This window comes from Mustela lutreola, chromosome X, assembly GCF_030435805.1.
Source record: "Mustela lutreola isolate mMusLut2 chromosome X, mMusLut2.pri, whole genome shotgun sequence".
NCBI classification, from domain to species: Eukaryota; Metazoa; Chordata; class Mammalia; order Carnivora; family Mustelidae; genus Mustela; species Mustela lutreola.
The window spans coordinates 98,038,993-98,047,418 of record NC_081308.1 but is presented as its reverse complement, the minus strand read 5'-3'; the positions used below and the strand labels follow the sequence as shown (position 1 = coordinate 98,047,418).

Genomic DNA, 8,426 nt, shown 5'->3' with positions numbered 1-8,426 from the left:
AATTAATTTTAAACATTGGCATGAAATTTGATTTAACCAATTAAAGAAAGGAAAAATGGTAACAGTTATGCCTCCATAGTGTGATTAACCTCTCTTAGATGCTTGCATCACCTAGAAGTCAAATGGCTTTTAAATGTAATCTCCATTTCTAATGGTGATCTTGCCCCATCTGGCAGGAGATAATATAGTAATGCTGAAAAAGCTTCTGTGCAGTCCTTCAATAGTGTCTTAAAGAACCAAAAAGCTGGAACCAGTAAAATCCACAGAAATACATTCTTGTCTTTAAGAACTTTTGAAAAAGTTTTTCTTTAAAAACCAGTGGGGATTGCATGGAGCACTGAGTGTGGTGCTAAAATAATGAATACTGTTATGCTGAATATATATGTATATATATATATAAAACCAGTGGGGCAGAAACCTAAATTCTGAGACGAAATGTAAAAGTCAAATTTGGTGTTCCTCACTGACAATGGGGAATTTCCAAAGAGTGGGGTGGGGATGGGAAGGAATGGGAGGGGTCAGAGATGGTTTCTCTTGTTGGCTTTTAGGTCTCACTGATTTTCATCTTCTATATCATGCATAAATTCTTTATTCTGCTCTTTCCAATCACCCTGCATGTCTGAAGTCCACAGTGTCAGATTATCGTGTAACAACTGCATCATAAGTGTAGAGTCCCTAGAACTTACTTCACTCAGCACATCCATTTCTGTAACTACATCATCACAGACAGCTTTGGCCAACCAAAAGTCATGGTCAGGGGAATTAAGAATTTCATAGTAGAATACAGAAAAATTGAGAGCAAGAGCTGAGTGAATGAGAGGTGGTGGTCCAAGTTCTATCATTGCAATATCTTTAGCAGTTTTCAAGCCACTAGGCTATTCTCCACAGCCTCCTTCCAGTAGGAAATTCAGTCAGATACCTGTGATAGTCCCTTTTTGTTTTATAATAGAAAACATGGGACTCACCAGTGTTAGGCACTGGAATGAAGTGTTTGTTCAGTGTTTCCAAACTCTCATAAATATTAACCCTAGCTCAATCTCAAACCATCTGCCAATGTTCCTGAATTATTTTCAGTTTGCCTACTCCTTCCTTGTTTTCTTCTACCTGTTCAATGCTGCTGATTATTCTCCAGGAGGATCTTCTAGTCAGCTCCAATCACACTTCTTTTTTTAAAATTTTTTATTTTTTATAAACATATAATATATTTTTATCCCCAGGGGTACAGGTCTGTGAATTGCCAGGTTTACACACTTCACAGCATTCACCATAGCACATACTGTCCCCAATGTCCATAACACCACCCCCCTCTCCCAACCTTCCTCCCCCAAGCAACCCTCAGTTAGTTTTGTGAGATTAAGAGTCATTTATGGTTTGTCTCCCTCCTAATCCCATCTTGTTTCATTTATTCTTCTCCTACCCTCTTAACCCCCCATGTTGCATCTCTACTTCCTCTTATCAGGGAGATCATATGATAGTTGTCTTTCTCCAATTGACTTATTTCACTAAGCACGATACCCTCTAGTTCCATCCATGTCGTCACAAATGGCAAGATTTCATTTCTTTTGATGGCTGCATAGAATTCCATTGTGTATATATACCACTTCTTCTTCTTCTTTTTTTTTTTTTAAAGATTTTATTTATTTATTTAACAGAGAGAGAGACAGAGAGGGAACACAAGCAGGGGGAGCTAAGAGGGAGAAGCAGGCTTCCCACCGGGCAGGGAGCCTGATGTGGGGCTGGATCCCAAGACTCTGGGATCATGACCTGAGCTGAAGGCAGACACTTAATGACTGAGCCACCCAGGCACCCCTATACCACTTCTTCTTTATCCATTCATCTGTTGATGGACATCTAGGTTCTTTCCATAGTTTGGCTATTGTGGACATTGCTGCTATAAACATTTGGGTGCACGTGCCCCTTCGAATCACTATGTTTGTATCTTTAGGGTAAATACCCAGTAGTGAAATTGCTGGGTCATAGGGCAGTTCTATTTTCAACATTTTGAGGAACCTCCATGCTGTTTTCCAGAGTGGCTGCACCAGCTTGCATTCCCACCAACAGTGTAGGAGGGTTCCCCTTTCTCCGCATCCTCGCCAGCATCTGTCATTTCCTGACTTGTTTATTTTAGCCATTCTGACTGGTGTGAGGTGATATCCAACTGTGGTTTTGATTTGTATTTCCCTGATACCGAGTGATATGGAGCACTTTTCATGTGTCTGTTAGCCATCTGGATGTCTTCTTTGCAGAAATGTCTCTTCATGTCTTCTGCCCATTTCTTGATTGTATTATTTGTTCTTTGGGTGTTGAGTTTGCTAAGTTCTTTATAGATTTTGGACACTAGCCCTTTATCTGATATGTCATTTGCAAATATCTTCTCCCATTCTGTCAGTTGTCTTTTGGTTTTGTTAACTCTTTCTTTGCTGTGCAAAAGCTTTTGATCTTGATGAAATCCCAATAGTTCATTTTTGCCCTTGCTTCCCTTGCCTTTGGCGATGTTCCTAGGAAGATGTTGCTGCAGCTGAGGTCGAAGAGGTTGCTGCCTGTGTTCTCCTTAAGGATTTTGATGGATTCCTTTCTCACGTTGAGGTCCTTCATCCATTTTGAGTCTATTTTCGTGTGTGGTGTAAGGAAATGGTCCAATTTCATTTTTTGGCATGTGGCTGTCCAATTTTCCCAACACCATTTATTGAAGAGGCTGTCTTTTTTCCATTGGACATTTTTTCCTGCTTTGTCGAAGATTAGTTGGCCATAGAGTTGAGGGTCTATTTCTGGGCTCTCTATTCTGTTCCATTGATCTATGTTTCTGTTTTTGTGCCAGTACCATGCTGTCTTGATGATGACAGCTTTGTAATGGAGCTTGAAGTCCGGAATTGTGATGCCGCCAACTCTGGCTTGCTTTTTCAATATTCCTTTGGCTATTCGAGGTCTTTTCTGGTTCCATATAAATTTTAGGATTATTTGTCCCATTTCTTTGGAAAAAAATGGATGATATTTTGATAGGAATTGCATTAAGTGTGTAGATTGCTTTAGGTAGCATAGACATTTTCACAATATTTATTCTTCCAATCCAGGAGCATGGAACATTTTTCCATTTCTTTGTGTCTTCCTCAATTTCCTTCATGAGTACTTTATAGTTTTCTGAGTATAGATTCTTAGCCTCTTTGGTTAGGTTTATTCCTAGGTATCTTATGGTTTTGGGTGCAATTGTAAATGGGATTGACTCCTTAATTTCTCTTTCTTCTGTCTTGCTGTTGGTGTAGAGAAATGCAACTGATTTCTGTGCATTGATTTTATATCTTGACACTTTACTGAATTCCTGTACAAGTTCTAGCAGTTTTGGAGTGGAGTCTTTTGGGTTTTCCACATATAGTATCATATCATCTGCGAAGAGTGATAGTTTGATTTCTTTTCTGATTTGGATGCCTTTAATTTCCTTTTGTTGTCTGATTGCTGAGGCTAGGACTTCTAGTACTATGTTGAATAGCAGTGGTGATAATGGACATCCCTGCCGTGTTCCTGACCTTAGCAGAAAAGCTTTCAGTTTTTCTCCATTGAGAATGATATTTGTGGTGGGTTTTTCATAGATGGCTTTGATGATATTGAGGTATGTGCCCTCTATCCCTATGCTTTGAAGAGTTTTGATCAGGAAGGGATGCTGTACTTTGTCAAATGCTTTTTCAGCATCTATTGAGAGTATCATATGGTTCTTGTTCTTTCTTTTATTGATGTGTTCTATCACATTGATTGATTTGCAGATGTTGAACCAACCTTGCAGCCCTGGAATAAATCCCACTTTGTCGTGGTGAATAATCCTTTTAATGTACTGTTGAATCCTATTGGCTAGTATTTTGATGAGAATTTTCGCATCTGTGTTCATCAAGGATATTGGTCTGTAGTTCTCTTTTTTGATGGGATCCTTGTCTGGCTTTGGGATCAAGGTGATGCTGGCCTCATAAAATGAGTTTGGAAGTTTTCCTTCCATTTCTATTTTTTGGAACACTTTCAGGAGAATAGGAATTAATTCTTGTTTAAATGTTTGGTAGAATTCCCCTGGGAAGCTGTCTGGTCCTGGGCTTTTGTTTGTTTGGAGATTTTCGATGACCGTTTCAATCTCCTTACTGGTTATGGGTCTGTTCAGATTTTTTTATTTCTTCCCGGTTCAGTTGTGGTAGTTTATATGTCTCTAGGAATGCATCTATTTCTTCCAGATTGTCAAATTTGTTGGCGTAGAGTTGTTCATAGTATGTTCTCAAAATTGTCTGTATTTCTTTGGTGTTAGTTGTGATCTCTCCTCTTTCACTCATGATTTTATTTATTTGGGTCCTTTCTCTTTTCTTTTTGATAAGTCTGGCCAGGGGTTTATCCATCTTATTAATTCTTTCAAAGAACCAGCTCCTAGTTTCATTGATTTGTTCTATATATATTTTTTTGGTTTCTATTTTATTGATTTCTGCTCTGATCTTTATGATTTCTATTCTTCTGCTGGGTTTAGGGTTTCTTTCTTGTTCTTTCTCCAGCTCCTTAGGTGTAGGGTTAGGTTGTGTACTTGAGACCTTTCTTGTTTCTTGAGAAAGGCTTGTACCGCTATATATTTTCCTCTCAAGACTGCCTTTATTGTGTCCCACAGATTTTGAACCGTTGTGTTTTCATTATCATTTGTTTCCATGAATTTTTTCAATTCTTCTTTAATTTCCTGGTTGACCCTGGTTGAGACTAAAAGGATGCTGTTTAGTCTCCATGTATTTGGGTTCTTTCCAAATTTCCTCCTCTGATTGAGTTCTATCTTTAGAGCATTGTGGTCTGAAAATATGCAGGGAATGATCCCAATCTTTTGATACCAGTTGAGACCTGATTTAGGACCGAGGATGTGATCTATTCTGGAGAATGTTCCATGTGCACTAGAGAAGAATGTGTATTCTGTTGCTTTGGCATGAAATGTTCTGAATATATTTGTGATGTCCATCTGGTCCAGTATGTCTTTTAAGGCCTTTATTTCCTTGTTGATCTTTTGCCTGGATGATCTGTACATTTTGGTGAGGGGAGTGTTAAAGTCCCCTACTATTTTTGTATTATTGTGGATGTGTTTCTTTGATTTTGTTATTAATTGGTTTATATAGTTGGCTGCTCCCACGTTAGGGGCATAGATATTTAAAATTGTTAGATCTTCTTATTGGAAAGATCCTTTGAGTATGATATAGTGTCCTTCCTCATCTCTTATTATAGTCTTTGGCTTAACATCTAATTGATCTGATATAAGGATTGCCACCCCTGCTTTCTTCTGATGTCCATTAGCATGGTAAATTGTTTTCCACCCTCTCACTTTAAATCTGGAGGTGTCTTCGGGTCTAAAATGAGTTTATTATTGGCAACATATAGATGGGTTTTGTTTTTTTATCCATTCTGATACCCTGTGTCTTTTGACTGGGGCATTTAGCCCATTAACATTCAGGGTAACTATTGAGAGATATGAATTTAGTGCCATTGCATTGTCTGTAAGGTGACTGTTACTGTATATTGTCTCTGTTCCTTTCTGATCTACTACTTTTAGGCTCTCTCTTTGCTTAAAGGACCCCTTTCAATATTTCCTGTAGAGCTGGTTTGGTGTTTGCAAATTCTTTCAGTTTTTGTTGGTCCTGGAAGCTTTTTATCTCTCCTATTTTCAATGATAGCCTAGCTGGATATAGTATTCTTGGCTGCATGTTTTTCTCATTTAGTGCTCTGAAAATATCATGCCAACTCTTTCTGGCCTGCCAGGTCTCTGTGGATAAGTCAGCTGCCAATCTAATATTTTTACCATTGTATGTTACAGACTTCTTTTCCTGAGCTGCTTTCAGGATTTTCTCTTTGTCACTAAGACTTGTAAATTTTACTATTAGGTGATGGAGTGTGGACCTATTCTTGTTGATTTTGAGGGAGGTTCTCTGCACCTCCTGGATTTTAATCCTTGTTCCCTTTGCCATCTTAGGGAAATTCTCTACAATAATCCTCTCCAATATACCTTCTGCTCCCCTCTCTCTTTCTTCTTCTTCTTCTGGAATCCCAATTATTCTAATGTTGTTTTGTCTTATGGTGTCACTTATCTCTCAAATTCTCCCCTCGTGGTCCAGTAGTTGTTTGTCCCTCTTTTGCTCAGCCTCTTTATTCTCTGTCATTTGGTCTTCTATATCGCTTACTCTTTCTTCTGCCTCATTTATCCTAGCAGTGAGAGCCTCCATTTTTTATTGCACCTCATTAATAGCTTTTTTAGTTTCAACTTGGTTAGAGTTTAGTTCTTTTATTTCTCCAGAAAGGGCTTGTATATCTCTGGAGACGGTTTTTCTAATATCTTCCATGCCTTTTTCAATCCCGGCTAGAACCTTGAGAATTGTTATTCTGAACTCTAGATCTGACATATTACCAATGTCTGTATTGATTAGGTCCCTAGCCTTTGATACTGCCTCTTGTTCTTTTTTTTTGTGGTGAATTTTTCTGCCTTGTCATTTTGTCCAGATAAGAGTATATGAAGGAGAAAGTAAAATACGAAAAGGGTTGCAAAGACCCCAGGAAAATACGCTTTAACCAAATCAGAAGGGATACCAAATCATGGGGGGGGAGAAAGGGGATAAAGAGGTGCAGGAAAAAAAAAAACTAAAAAAGAAAACAAATAAAGAAAAAATATAAAAAAGAAAAATATATATATTAGGTACACTAGTTAAAAAACGTTAAAAAAGAAAAGGGTAAAAGTTAAAAAAACATTTAGCAGAAGAGGAAAAAAAAATTGAAAAAGAAAACAAATTAAATTAACTGCAAGACTAAAGAATCATGGGGAGAAAGCCATGAGCTCCGTGCTTTGCTTTCTCCTCCTCTGGAATTCTGATGCTCTTCTTGGTATTGAACCTACACTACTTGGTAGGTGAACTTGGTCTGGGCTGGATTTCTTGTTGATCTTCTGGGGGAGAGGACTGTTGTACTGATTCTCAAGTGTCTTTGCCCCAGATGGAATTGCCCTGCCATTACCGGGGGCCAGGCTGAGTAATCTGCTCGGGTTCGCTTTTGGGAGCTTTTGTTCCCTGAGCGCTTTCCGTAGAGTTCCGGAGGAAGGGAATGAAAATGGCGGCCTCCCAGTCTCCGGCCTGGAGGATCCAAGAGCTCAGGGCCCCACTCCTCAGTGTGCCCTCAGAGAATAGCGCCCAATTATTCCCGTCTCCCTGGCCTCGGGCCACGCTCTGAGCTCACCAAGCCTGTGACAGGTTCAAGGTAACCCCGAGCTGGGAGCTCACTCCTTGGCTCTGTCTCTGTAGCCAGCTTCCCCGTTCTAATACCTGCAAGCTCTGTGACACTCAGACACCCCTGATCCTTCTGTGACCCTGCAGGACCTGAGGCCACGCTAACCCCATGTGGGCTTCACCCCGGTTTAGCCTCTGGGGCGATGTCCCTCAGCAGAACAGACTTTTAAAAGTTCTGATTTTGTGCTCCGTTGCTCCGCTGCTTGCTGGGAGCTGACCCCTCCTCCCGCGGTCTATCTTCCCGTCGCTTTGGATTCACTTCTCCGCCAGTCCTACCTTTCAGAAAGTGGTTGATTTTCTGTTTCTAGAATTGCTGTTCTTCTTCTCTTCAATCTCCCGTTGGATTTGTAGGTGTTTGCAATCTTTAGATAAGCCATCTAGCTGATCTCCTGCTACCTGATGTAGTCTCAGCCTGCTACGTCTCTGCCATCTTGACTCCCCAGCCTCCAATCACACTTCTGTATGCGACAGATAGACTTGTTTCTTTCAATATCATCTCAACATTCATCCCTCCTACTTTCTTCATTAATTCTACCATTTCATGCTATTGACAAGACTGATTGGCCAGCCTCACCTGGTACATCAGATTTTGTGAGCATCCATAGTGGTGCCAGCTCCAGTGACATCTATGTGACAGAAGGAACCAGATAGCATCTCTTACTCACCCACTCTCAATACCTCTCTCTCCATTTATTAGTGAGGAAAATCTTTTTTTTTTTTTTTTTTTTTGGAGAGAGATTGTGTGTGTGCAAGCAGGGCAGTGAGGAGGGGGCGGATGGAAAGGGAGAGAACTGTATGCTGACTCTGCATTGAGCACGGAACCCAACTTGGGGCTCAGTCTCATGACCCTATGATCATGACTTGAGCCGAAATGGAGAGTCAGACACTCAGCCGAGTGAGCCATATGAGCACCCCCAAAGAAAATCTTTCTTACTTGTTTTTAAAGTTTATTTTATTATTCATTTATTTATTTATTTTAACAGAGAGATACGGGGAGAGAGAGAGAGAGAAAGAATGCGAGAGAGATGGCACAAGCAGCAGGACCAGCAGGCAGAGTGAGAGGGGTCCACAGGGATGCTGACATGGGGCTCGATCCCAAGACATTAGAATCATGACCTGAGCTGAAGGCAGATGCCCAACCAACTGATCCACCCTGGGTCC

General features: G+C 40.2%; 1 pseudogene; it reads right to left on the bottom strand.

The window, feature by feature from the left end:
• Positions 1-523: 523 nt before the first annotated feature.
• Positions 524-7,818, bottom strand: LOC131821915 (14-3-3 protein epsilon-like; annotated as a pseudogene).
• Positions 7,819-8,426: the final 608 nt, after the last annotated feature.